We start from the raw sequence: 11898 nt of genomic DNA, 5'->3' as shown, positions 1-11898 counted from the left end.
AGCACCCAATAAATATGATTGAATGAATGAATGCACACAGTAAGCGCTCAGTGAGAAGCAGCATGGCTCAGTGGAAAGAGCCCGGGCTTTGGAGTCAGAGGTCATGGGTTCAAATCCCGGCCCTGCCAACTGTCAGCTGTGTGACTTTGGGCAAGTCACTTTGCTTCTCTGGGCCTCAGTTCCCTCATCTGTAAAATGGGGATGAAGACTGTGAGCCCCCCGGGGGATAACCTGTTCACCTTGTAACCTCCCCAGTGCTTAGAACAGTGCTTTGCACATAGTAAGCGCTTAACAAATGCCATTATTATTATGATTAATAATAATAATAATAAATACGATTGAATGAATGAATTTCTAGACTGTGAGCCCACTGTTGGGTAGGGACCGTCTCTATGTGTTGCCAACTTGTACTTCCCAAGCGCTTAGCACAGTGCTCTGCACACAGTAAGCGCTCAATAAATATGATTGATTGATTGATTACCTCCTTCCCTTCCCCACAGCACCTGTTTAGATGTATATATGTTTGTACAGATTTATTACTCTATTTTACTTGTACATATCTGTTCTATTTATTTTATTTTGTTAATATGTTTGGTTTTGTTCTCTGTCTCCCCCTTCTAGACCGTGAGCCCACTGTTGGGTAGGGACTGTCTCTATGTGTTGCCAACTTGTACTTCCCAAGCGCTTAGTACAGTGCTCTGCACACAGGAAGCGCTCAGTAAATACGATTGAATGAATGAAGGAAGGAATGACGAGGGCAGGACTACAACTCCCGAGATGCACCGCGCCCACCGCCCCCGAGGGGAGGGGAAAGACTACAACTCCCGACATGCCCCGCGGGCCCAGGCGTGGCGGCGTCGGCCCCGCCCCTAGACCACGCCCCCTCGGGCCGGGCTCGCCCCCTGATAGGCTGTCGCGCGGTAGGCCACGCCCCTTTGCCTGCTACGCCCCCTGCCGGCCACGCCCCAGACTGCCAGGCCGGAGCTCCAGCTCGCCCAGTCGCCACTCTTGGAGCTCAGCACAGTGTGGGAGCCAGGTCTCCCCCATCCCCCCTGGACCAGGAGGAGGAGGTGAGGACACTGCCTTCATTGCATCCCCCCCAACTGCCTTTTCACGGAGATGGAGGCTTTGATTCCTTTTTTTCTTATTTTTTTAAAAAAGGGATTTATTCATCAATTCATCAGTTAATCAGTGGTATTTATTGAACGCTCACTGTATAGAAAAAATCATCAATTGGAGGAATTGGTAAGCGCCTACTAGGCTCTTAAGCGCTGTACTCAGCGCTGGTTTGGATGCTAGCAAGTAATAATGGTGGTATTTGGTAATAATAATAATAATGTTGGTATTTAAGCACTCACTGTATGCAGGCCACTGTAAAGAAAGAATAATCAATTGGATGATTTGGTAAGCGCTTACTGTGCGCTTAGGCGCTGTACTCAGCGCTGGGATGGATGCTAGCAAGTAATAATGGTGGTATTTGGTAATAATAATAATAATGTTGGTATTTAAGCACTCACTGTCTGACTGTAAAGAAAGAATAATCAATTGGAGGATTTGGTGCGCTTAGGTGCTGTACTCAGTGCTGGGATGGATGCTAGCAAGTAATAATGGTGGTATTTGGTAATAATAATAATAATGTTGGTGTTTAAGCACTCACTGTATGACTGTAAAGAAAGAATAATCAATTGGAGGATTTGGTAAGCGCTTACTATGCGCTTAGGCGCTGTACTCAGCGCTGGGATGGATGCTAGCAAGTAATAATGGTGGTATTTGGTAATAATATTAATAATGTTGGTATTTAAGCACTCACTATCTGACTGTAAAGAAAGAATAATCAATTGGAGGATTTGGTAAGCACTTACTATGCCCTTAGGCGCTGCACTCAGCGCTGGGATGGGTGCTAGCAAGTAATAATGGTGGTATTTGGTAATAATAATAATAATGTTGGTATTTAAGCACTCACTGTATGACTGTAAAGAAAGAATAATCAATTGGAGAATTTGGTAAGCGCTTACTAGGCGCTTAGGCGCTATACTCAGCGCTGGGATGGATGCTAGCAAGTAATAATGGTGGTATTTGGTAATAATAATAATAATGTTGGCATTTAAGCACTCACTGTATGACTGTAAAGAAAGAATAATCAATTGGAGGATTTGGTAGGCGCTTACTAGGCGCTTAGGCGCTGTACTCAGCACTGGGATGGATGCTAGCAAGTAATAATGGTGGTTTTTGGTAATAATAATAATAATGTTGGTATTTAAGCACTCACTGTCTGACTGTAAAGAAAGAATAATCAACTGGAGGATTTGGTAAGCACTTACTATGCGCTTAGGCGCTGTACTCAGCGCTGGGATGGATGCTAGCAAGTAATAATGGTGGTATTTGGTGGTAATAATAATAATGTTGGTGTTTAAGCGCTCACTGTATGCAGGGCACTGTAAAGAAAGAATAATCAATTGGAGGATTTGGTAGGCGCTTACTATGCGCTTAGGCGCTGTACTCAGCGCTGGGATGGATGCTAGCAAATAATTGGTAAGCGCTTACTATGCGCTTAGGCACTGTACTAAGCGCTGGGATGGGTGCTAGCAAATAATAATGATGGTATTTGTTCATAATAATAATGTTGGTATTTGTTAAGCACTCCCTGTATGCAGAGCACTGTAAAGAAAGAATAATCAATTGGAGGATTTGGTAGGTGCTTACTATGCGCTTAGGCGCCATACTCGGCGCTAGAATGGATGCTAGCAAATAATAATGGTGGTATTTGTTAATAATAATAATAATGTTGGTATTTAAGCGCTCATTATGCAGGGCACTGTAAAAAATGAATAATATTGGAGGATTTGGTAAGCGCTTACTATGCGCTTAGGCACTGTACTCAGTGCTGGGATGGATGCAAGCAAATAATAATGTTGGTATTTGTTAAGCGCTCACTGTATGCAGGGCACTGTAAAGAAAGAATAATCAATTGGAGGATTTGGTAAGCGCTTACTATGTGCTTAGGCACCGTACTCAGCGCTGGGTTGGATGCTAGCAAATAATAATGGTGGTATTTGTTAATAATAATAATAATAATGTTGGTATTTAAGCGCTCACTGCATGCAGGGCACTGTAAAGAAAGAATAATCAACTGGAGGATTTGGTAAGCGCTTACTATGTGCTTAGGTGCTGTACTAAGCGCTGGGATGGGTGCTAGCAAATAATAATGATGGTATTTGTTAATAATAATAATGTTGGTATTTGTTAAGCGCTCACTGTATGCAGGGCACTGTAAAGAAAGAATAATCAATTGGAGGATATGGTAGGCGCTTACTATGTGCTTAGGCGCTGTACTCAGCGCTGGGATGGATGCTAGCAAATAATAATGGTGGTATTTGTTAATAATAATAATAATGTTGGTATTTAAGCGCTCACTGCATGCAGGGCACTGTAAAGAAAGAATAATCAACTGGAGGATTTGTAAAGCACTTACTATGTGCTTAGGCGCTGTACTAAGCGCTGGGATGGGTGCTAGCAAATAATAATGATGGTATTTGTTAATAATAATAATGTTGGTATTTGTTAAGCGCTCACTGTATGCAGGGCACTGTAAAGACAAAATAATAAATTGGAGGATTTGGTAAGCGCTTAGGCACTGTACTAAGCGCTGTGATGGATATAAGCAAATACTAATTCAGTCATTCAGTCATATTTATTGAGAACTTACTGTGTGCAGAGCACTGGACTAAGCACTTGGGAAGTACAAGTTGGCAACATACAGAGACCGTCCCTACCCAACAACAGGCTTACAGTCTAGAAGCAGGAGACAGACAACAAAACAAAACTCATGATGGTTTTTGTTATTAATAATAATAATAATGTTGGTATTTGTTAGGCGCTTACTATGTGCCAAGCACTGTTCTAAGCACCGGGGTAATAATAATAATAATAATGATGGCATTTGTTAAGCGCTTACTATGTGCAGAGCACTGTTCTAAGCACTGGGGGGGATACAAGGTGATCAAGTTGTCCCACGTGGGGCTCGCAGTCTTAATCCCCATTTAACAGATGAGGTCACTGAGGCCCAGAGAAGTGAAGTGACTCGCCCAGGGTCACACAGTAGACAAGTGGCAGAGTCAGGATTAGAACCCATGACCTTCTGACTCAAGACATAAGGGTTGGAATAGGGGAGCAAATCCAAGTGCAAGGGCGACGCAGAAGGGAGTGGGAGAAGAAATGGGGGCTCAATCAGGAAGGCCTCTTGGAGATGTGCCTTCATTAAGGCTCTGCAGGTCGAGAGATTGATAGGGATTTGTTAAGCACTTGCTATGTGCTAGACACTGTACTAAACGCCGATAATTGGGCTAGCTGATTGGCGCCACTGGAGAGGCCCCTCCATCCCCATGATTTATGTAACGCTTCATGGTATTAGAGGCATCAGAAAGCATCCTGGCCTAGTAGAAAGGGTGTCAGACTGGGAGGGAGTCAGAAGACCTGGGTTCTAATTGTGGCGCTACCATTTGGCTGCTGGGCAACCTTGGGCTAGTCACTTGACTTCTCTGTGTCTCAGCCTCCTCATCCGTAAAATGATGGCATTTATTAAGCGCTTACTATGTGCAAAGCACTGTTCTAAGCACTGGGGAGGTTACAAAGCAATCCGTTTGTCCCACGGTGGGGGGCTCACAGTCTTCATCCCCATTTCACAGATGAGGGAACTGAGGCCCAGAGAAGTGAAGTGACTTACCCAAAGTCACACAGCTGACAATTGGCAGAGCCGGGGTTTGAACCCATGACCCCTGACTCCAAAACCCGCGCTCTTTCCACTGAGCCACGCTGCTTCTCGTTGAGCCACGAGAATGGGAATATAAAATATAAATATATAAAATATATATTAATATTATATATGCATTTATATTTATATATGTAAATATATATAAATATAAATATAAAATATATAAATAAATATAAGTATAAAATGGGAATGAAATACCTCTTCTATATATTATATATACATTTATATATAAATAAATATAAATATAAAAATGTATTATATATATATAAATAAATATAAATATAAAATGGGAATGAAATACCTCTTCTTCCTCCCCCGTACGCATTGAGCCCCGGGCGGGACAGCGACTCTATCAGATGTTGCACTTGGTACATTATAAGGGCTTAAAGTTATTATTATTATCATGATGAATCAATCAGTGGTATTTACTGGGCACTTACTGTAAACTCATCGTGGGCAGGGCTGGTCTCTGCTTATTGTTGTTCTCTCCCAAGCGTAGAGCACCAGCCTGGAAGTCAGAAAGTAATGGATTCTAATCCCGGCTCCGCCTCCCGTCTGCTGTGTGACCTTGGGCAAGTCACTTCACTTCTCTGGGCCTCAGTCACCTCATCTGTAAAATGGGGATTGAGACTGTGAGCCTCATGTGGGACAGGGACTGTCTCCAATACAATTTGCTGTATCCACCCCAGTGCTTAGTACAGTGCTTGGCGCATAGTGTTTAACAAATATCACTATTATTATTATGTTCTGCATACAGTAAGGGCTCAATAAAGCTGATCGAATGAAATGCGATTGAATGAGGAGCACTGTAGTAAGCGCTTGGAAGAGTACAAGGCCCTACTGAGAGCGCACCTCCTCCAGGAGGCCTTCCCAGATTGAGCCCCTTCCTTCCTCTCCCCCTTGTCCCCCTCTCCATCCCCCCCCATCTTACCTCCTTCCCTTCCCCACAGCACCTGTATATATGGATATATGTTTGCACATATTTGTTACTCTATTTATTTATTTACTTGTACATATCTATTCTATTTATTTTATTTTGTTAGTATGTTTGGTTTTGTTCTCTGTCTCCCCCTTTTAGACTGTGAGCCCACTGTTGGGCAGGGACTGTCTCTATATGTTGCCAACTTGGACTTCCCAAGCGCTTAGTACAGTGCTCTGCACGCAGTAAGCGCTCAATAAATGTGATTGATGGTGATGATGATGATACAGTACAACAGAATTAGCAGTTTTAATTAAACTCCCTGCCATTAGGAGTTTACAGTCTAGAGGGACAAGGTCATTATCATTATTATTAATGCTAAGCTTTTATTTATTTATATGAATGTCTGCCGCCCCTCTTGACTGTGAGTTCGCTGGGGTCAGGGAATGCGTCTGTTTATTGTTGTGTTGTACTCTCTTGAGCGCTTAGTACAGTGCTCTGCACACCGTAAGCGCTCAATAGATACGCTTGCTCTTTTCACTAGGCCATTCTGCTCCCTCTGAATTCAGTTCTATATGTTGCCAACCTGTACTTCCCAAGCGCTTAGTACAGTGCTCTGCACACAGTAAGTGCTCAATAAATACAATTGATTGATTGATTGATTGATTGATTGAAAGAATGAATGATGTGCCCCTTGCAACCACCCTTCTCTTCCTGAATGGCTTCAGTTCATCAGGCAAGATCCTCTTGCTTCTTTTTTTATTCACCTACAGGAGAAATAATAATGATAGTATTTGTTAAGCGCTTACTGTGTGCAAAGCACTGTTCTAAGCGCTCTGCCCTTAGGCCCCGCTTTAAAATTCCATCCTTTTCCTCATGGACCCAGCTCCCGAAACATCCAGCAAGCCGATATTCCCTCCGCTCTTAGGGAGTGGGAGAGGGCGTTGTTTGCCTAAACGGGAATTATGGTTGTATTTGCACTGGCTTTAAGTCGTGAAAATGATCTCACCAAATCACCCTCCTAGGTCAGGGCCCCAGTGTTCACAATCCACCAGACCAATTAACGTGTGGATTTTAAGCCTCGGGAACGTCGGATGTGGGGGTCAACTTCCTGAAATCGTAGATTGCCCTGTGTACTTAATGCACCTTCCAAATGGCGTTTATTATATAGACGTATAAAACACGAGGACAATTTAACTCGGCCGCCAACAGATGTCTGGTGTCGTGGATTTGGGGTGTTTCCCCATTTGGTGAATTTTGAGTGTGTCTGGGAAGCAGCAGGGCACAGTGGAAAGAGGACCGGACTGGGTATTTAATCCCCATTTTACAGATGAAGAAACCGAGTAACTTGGCCTAGGGGATCGAGCACGGATCTAGGAGACAGGAGGATCTGGGATCCAATCCCAGCTCCGTCGCTTGTCTGCTGTGTGACCTTGAGCAGGTCCGTGGCTCATTGGAAAGAGCCCGGGCTTTGGAGTCAGAGGTTATGGGTTCGAATCCAGACTCCGCCACATGTCTGCTGTGTGACCTTGGGCAAGTCACTTACTTCTCTGAGCCTCAGTTCCCTCATCTGTAAAATGGGAATTAAGACTGGGAGCCCCACGTGGGACAACTTGATCACCTTGTATCCCTCCCAGTGCTTAGAACAGTGCTCTGCACATAGTAAGCGCTTAACAAATGCCATCATTATTATTATTATTATTCGACTTCTTTGTCCCTCAGTTTTTTTTTAATTTTGCTTTGTGTTGTGGCCTTTAAGTGCTTACTATGTACCTCGCACTGTACTAAGCGCCGGGGTAGATACAAATTAATCAGGTTGGACACAGTTCAAAGTCCCACATGGGACTCACAGTCTTAATCTCCATTTTACAGATGAGGTAACGTGAAGCCCAGAGAGGTGAAGTGAGTTGCCCAGGGTCACACAGCAGACAAGTGACGGAGCTGGGATCGGATCCCAGATCCTTCTAATTCAGGCTGTGCTACTCAGTTTCCTCATCTGTAAAATGGGAATTAAATACCTGTTCTCCCTCTCAAGGACTGTCAATTTGATTATCTTGTAGGTGGTGCAGTGCTTGGCATGTAGTAAGTCCTTAACAAATACCTCACTCACTTTACCCCAAAGGACATGTTGATTTTTTAAAATACTAGTCAGATGAGAAAGGCTTAACAAAGATGACTCGTTTAGGCAAGCAAAATGCAAGATCAGCTTCTGGCGTTAAGAACTGTTGGACGCTTCTCTTGAAACTAGAAATACTGTAAAACACCGTCCGATGTAAATTAACTTCAAAATTTCTGAAAAATTAATTTTTGCCCGAGTAGTAAGAAGCCAATTGGGATTTTTAAAAATACACTTAACTCTACTCCTATTAAGAGCCTGTTTGTCATTCCAGTTATTGCTGCTTCTAACTTTTGCTCCTTGTTTGACAATCTCCTACAGGGAACGTAGTGTGGACAAAATTTAAATTGATCAGTTAGTTGAAGAACACCGGCAGTTAAAACTAAAGAAAATGAGATGTTTGTGATTTCCCCTATTATTATTTGGTTTTCATGTGAGTGCCTTATGTATGTATACACACACACACACACACACACACATCATCATCATCATCATCAATCGTATTTATTGAGCGCTTACTATGTGCAGAGCACTGTACTAAGCGCTTGGGAAGTACAAATTGACAACATACAGAGACAGTCCCTACCCAACAGTGGGCTCACAGTCTAAAAGGGGGAGACAGAGAACAAAACCAAACATACTAACAAATAAAATAAATAGAATAAATGGAATAGAATAGATGTCACACACACACACACACACACACACACACACACGATTGGCGTCCAATGCTATGCATTTATTTTAGTGTATAAAAAAAGATTCAGATGAACTTGTGGGTCATATTAGACTGTGAGCCCACTGTTGGGTAGGGACTGTCTCTATATGTTGCCAACTTGTACTTCCCAAGCGCTTAGTACAGTGCTCTGCACACAGTAAGCGCTCAATAAATACGATTGATTGATTGATTGATTGATTTAAAAATGCATCAAATGCAGGCCCGAAGAGCTGTTTTTTATCAACACAATTTAAGGTAGCTTTCTTTCCTCTTCTTAAAATTTTAAATATGTTATGGCCAGGGCATTAATCCCCTCTCAGGATGGCACCTGGAGAGTTTCCACTACTCTACCAGTCTCGACTACGGGAGGGAGAGTCAAGCAGAGGCATAAGCGCTTAGTACAGTGCTCTGCACACAGTAAGCGCTCAATAAATACGATTGATGATATCTGTTCCACTTCTAGCTTTGGGCAGTGGCTAGCGAGTGGAAGGCAATCAATTTGCTACAAGTCAAAACTCACCCATGCTGGGCAGCAGCAACAGCGATAGAGAGTCGAGGGCAGAGACTCAAGTTTACTGCTCGGAAGGAGATGATGGAAAACCACTTTCGGATTTGGACTAAGAAAACTCTAGAGATACATTACCAGACGATTGCAGGTGGAGGTGGTGCGTTTTGGGAGAGACGTGTCCACGGCATCGCTGTGGGGCGGAGACCCCTCGATAGCATAAGACGAGACAAGGGCATTAATGGCACTGTAATAATGGACTCAGACTGACCCCATTTCGAACCGTTTGCCTTTTGTCTCTTCCAGTATCTTCCCCAAAAGGTCACACCTGAGAGGCGGTGAGTTCTGCCTGATTAGCTCTGGTCCAGGCCAAACAAAAAAGGAATTAATTTGGATCTTGTCCCTGTGGCTTATTTCTCGAACACTATGAAAGAGACCGTCCTTAGTGAATTAACAATAATCATAATGATTATGGTATTCGTTACGTGCTTTCTGTGCGCCAGGCACGGTACTAAACTCTGAGGTGGCTACAAGGAAATGGGATCGGACAAAGTCCCTGTCCCACGTGGGGCTCCCAGGCTTAATCCCCGCTTTCTAGGTGAGGTAACTGAAGCTCAGAGAAGTGGAGCGCCCTGCCCATGGCCACACAGCAGACGAGTGGCGGAGCCGGGATTAGAACCCATGACCTTCTGACTCCCAGCCCCATATTCTGTCCGCTACGTGATGCCGCTTCCTTTCTCTTCCTCCTGCTCTCTTAGAGATGTTAGCTGAAACCATGGGAGGAGATGAGCTCACCGAGGGAGTGGATGTACATTGTGAATAGAAGCAGCGTGGCTCTAGTGGAAAGAGCCTGGGCATTGGAGTTAGGGGTCATGGGTTCGAATGCCGGCTCTGCCACTTGTCAGCTGTGTGGCTTTGGGCAAGTCACTTCACTTCTCTGTGCCTCAGTTCCCTCATCTGTAAAATGGGGATGAAGACTGTGAGCGCCCCGTGGGGCAACCTGATCTCCTTGTAACCTCCCTGGCACTTAGAACGGTGCTTTGCACATAGTAAGCGCTTAATAAATGCCATCATTATTATTATTATTATTAAGTGAACAGTAGTGGCGTGGCCTACTGGGTCGAGCACAGACCTGGGGGTGAGAAGGACCTGATTTCTAATCCTGGCTCCTGCACTTGTCTGCTGCGTGACCTTGGACAAGTCACTTCACTTCTCTGGGCCGCGTTTCCCTCATCTGGCAAATGGGGATTAAGACTGGGAGCCCCACATGGGACAGGAACCGTGTCCAACAGCTTATATCTACCCGCATGGGTCATGGAGTGTGGCCAATCTGGTTAACTTGTATCTACCCCAGTGCTTAGTACAGTGCCTGACACATAATAATAATAATGATAGCATTTATTAAGCGCTTACTATGTGCAAAGCACCGTTCTAAGCACTGGGGAGGTTACAAGGTGATGAGGTTGTCCCACGGGGGGCTCACAATCTTAATCCCCATTTTCCAGATGAGGGAACTGAGGCCCGGAGAAGTGAAGTGACTTGCCCAAAGTCACCCAGCTGACAAGTGGCGGAGCGGGGATTTGAACCCATGACCTCTGACTCCAAAGTAAGTGCTTAACAACTACCATTTTTTTTTTAAAAAAAAAGAACCAACACACCACCTCGGCATAGCAGATGGGTCCTTAAACTTCTTCCAGGCTGTATTTCCGAGATGGAAGAAAGCTTATTGCATCTTGTGGGCAGCTCTCCCAGCGTGATTTACCAAGTTTCTCCGTATTTTCTGCCACGTGAAGGACAATGCAAAGAGACGAGGCAGGATTTGATGGCTAGAATCAATAAATATTCATGGAACATTTTGATAATTATTTCCGAAGACTGCCAAGTGAACAAGGCCTATTGAGGGAATTCATCTCTCTGAATGTCTTGGGCAGAGAGTCAGAAATAGAGAAATGAAGTAGAATGACTCAGCCAGTTTGGGGATTTTGTAACCCTGCTCAGATTCATTTGCAACTTAGTCTTGAAATAGATGGAAATAGAACTATCTTTCTATATTTCTGCCCGGAACAAACAAGAGAGTATTTCTTATTACAAATGACTATTGGAAAGATATTCAGTTTCCCTTTTTTGCCAGATTTTTAGAAGGGAAATAACCCTGGTTTTATCCCAAGTATAATTCATATACAATCAACAGACTGGAATTGTCTGATACTGGTTTTTTAGTTCATTTTAGTTTTTGCAGGCACTTTTCCTGAATGCTCATGACTAACTTCATTAGCTTTATTTCATCTGCAGAAGTAAAGAGTGTAACTTCTGTACCTGGAAGAGAATTCTTCAACTTAAAAGAAAAAATATTGGGGAAGAAATTGCTCATTCCTTTGGTCGGGAAGTCTTTTTCCAGAGTGCAAAATTCCAATCCCTCAGATGGCATTTGAGAAGGAAGGGAGGATGGGAAAGAAAGAGACCATTAAGTAAACTTCTTAGCTGTCTGTTTAATCATGGAAAACAAGAGGCTAAGGCAACTCCTCTCTCTTAAAATTTAATTCACTTTTCTTTTTTGGTACTCGTTAAGTGCTGACTGTGTGCCAGACATCATACTAAGCGCTGGGGTAGGTGCAAATTACTGTACTAAGCGCTTGTCCTCCTATGACAAAGCCTTATTGAAGGCCCGTCTCCTCCAAGAGGCCTTCCCTGACTGAGCCTCCCTTTCCTCTTCTCCCCTGCCCTGAATTGCTCCCTTTATGTACAGATCTATAATTTATTTATTTATATTAAGAAGCAGCATGGCTCAGTGGAAAGAGCCTGGGCTCTGGAGTCAGAGGTCATGGGTTCAAATCCCGGCTCCGCCACTTGTCAGCTGTGTGACTGTGGG

General features: G+C 43.7%; 1 protein-coding gene across 3 annotated transcripts in view; it reads left to right on the top strand.

The window, feature by feature from the left end:
- TMCO3 (transmembrane and coiled-coil domains 3) overlaps positions 1-11898 on the top strand; it is a 97485-nt gene that overhangs the window by 60222 nt on the left and 25365 nt on the right. Inside the window, exon 1 of one of the 3 annotated variants that reach the window (XM_038761584.1) lies at positions 988-1070. The exons of 1 other annotated variant lie outside the window; for it this stretch is intronic. The gene's annotated coding sequence lies outside the window, so the exon portion shown is untranslated. Of the gene's footprint in view, positions 1-987; positions 1071-10614; positions 10636-11898 lie in introns of those variants that run through there. One more of the 3 variants, XM_038761583.1, reaches the window with a different exon arrangement.

The sequence above is a fragment of the Tachyglossus aculeatus genome, chromosome 20, assembly GCF_015852505.1.
Source record: "Tachyglossus aculeatus isolate mTacAcu1 chromosome 20, mTacAcu1.pri, whole genome shotgun sequence".
Classification (NCBI taxonomy): Eukaryota; Metazoa; Chordata; class Mammalia; order Monotremata; family Tachyglossidae; genus Tachyglossus; species Tachyglossus aculeatus.
Note: the sequence above shows the minus strand (reverse complement) of the source record. Positions and strands in the feature narration are given on the sequence as shown.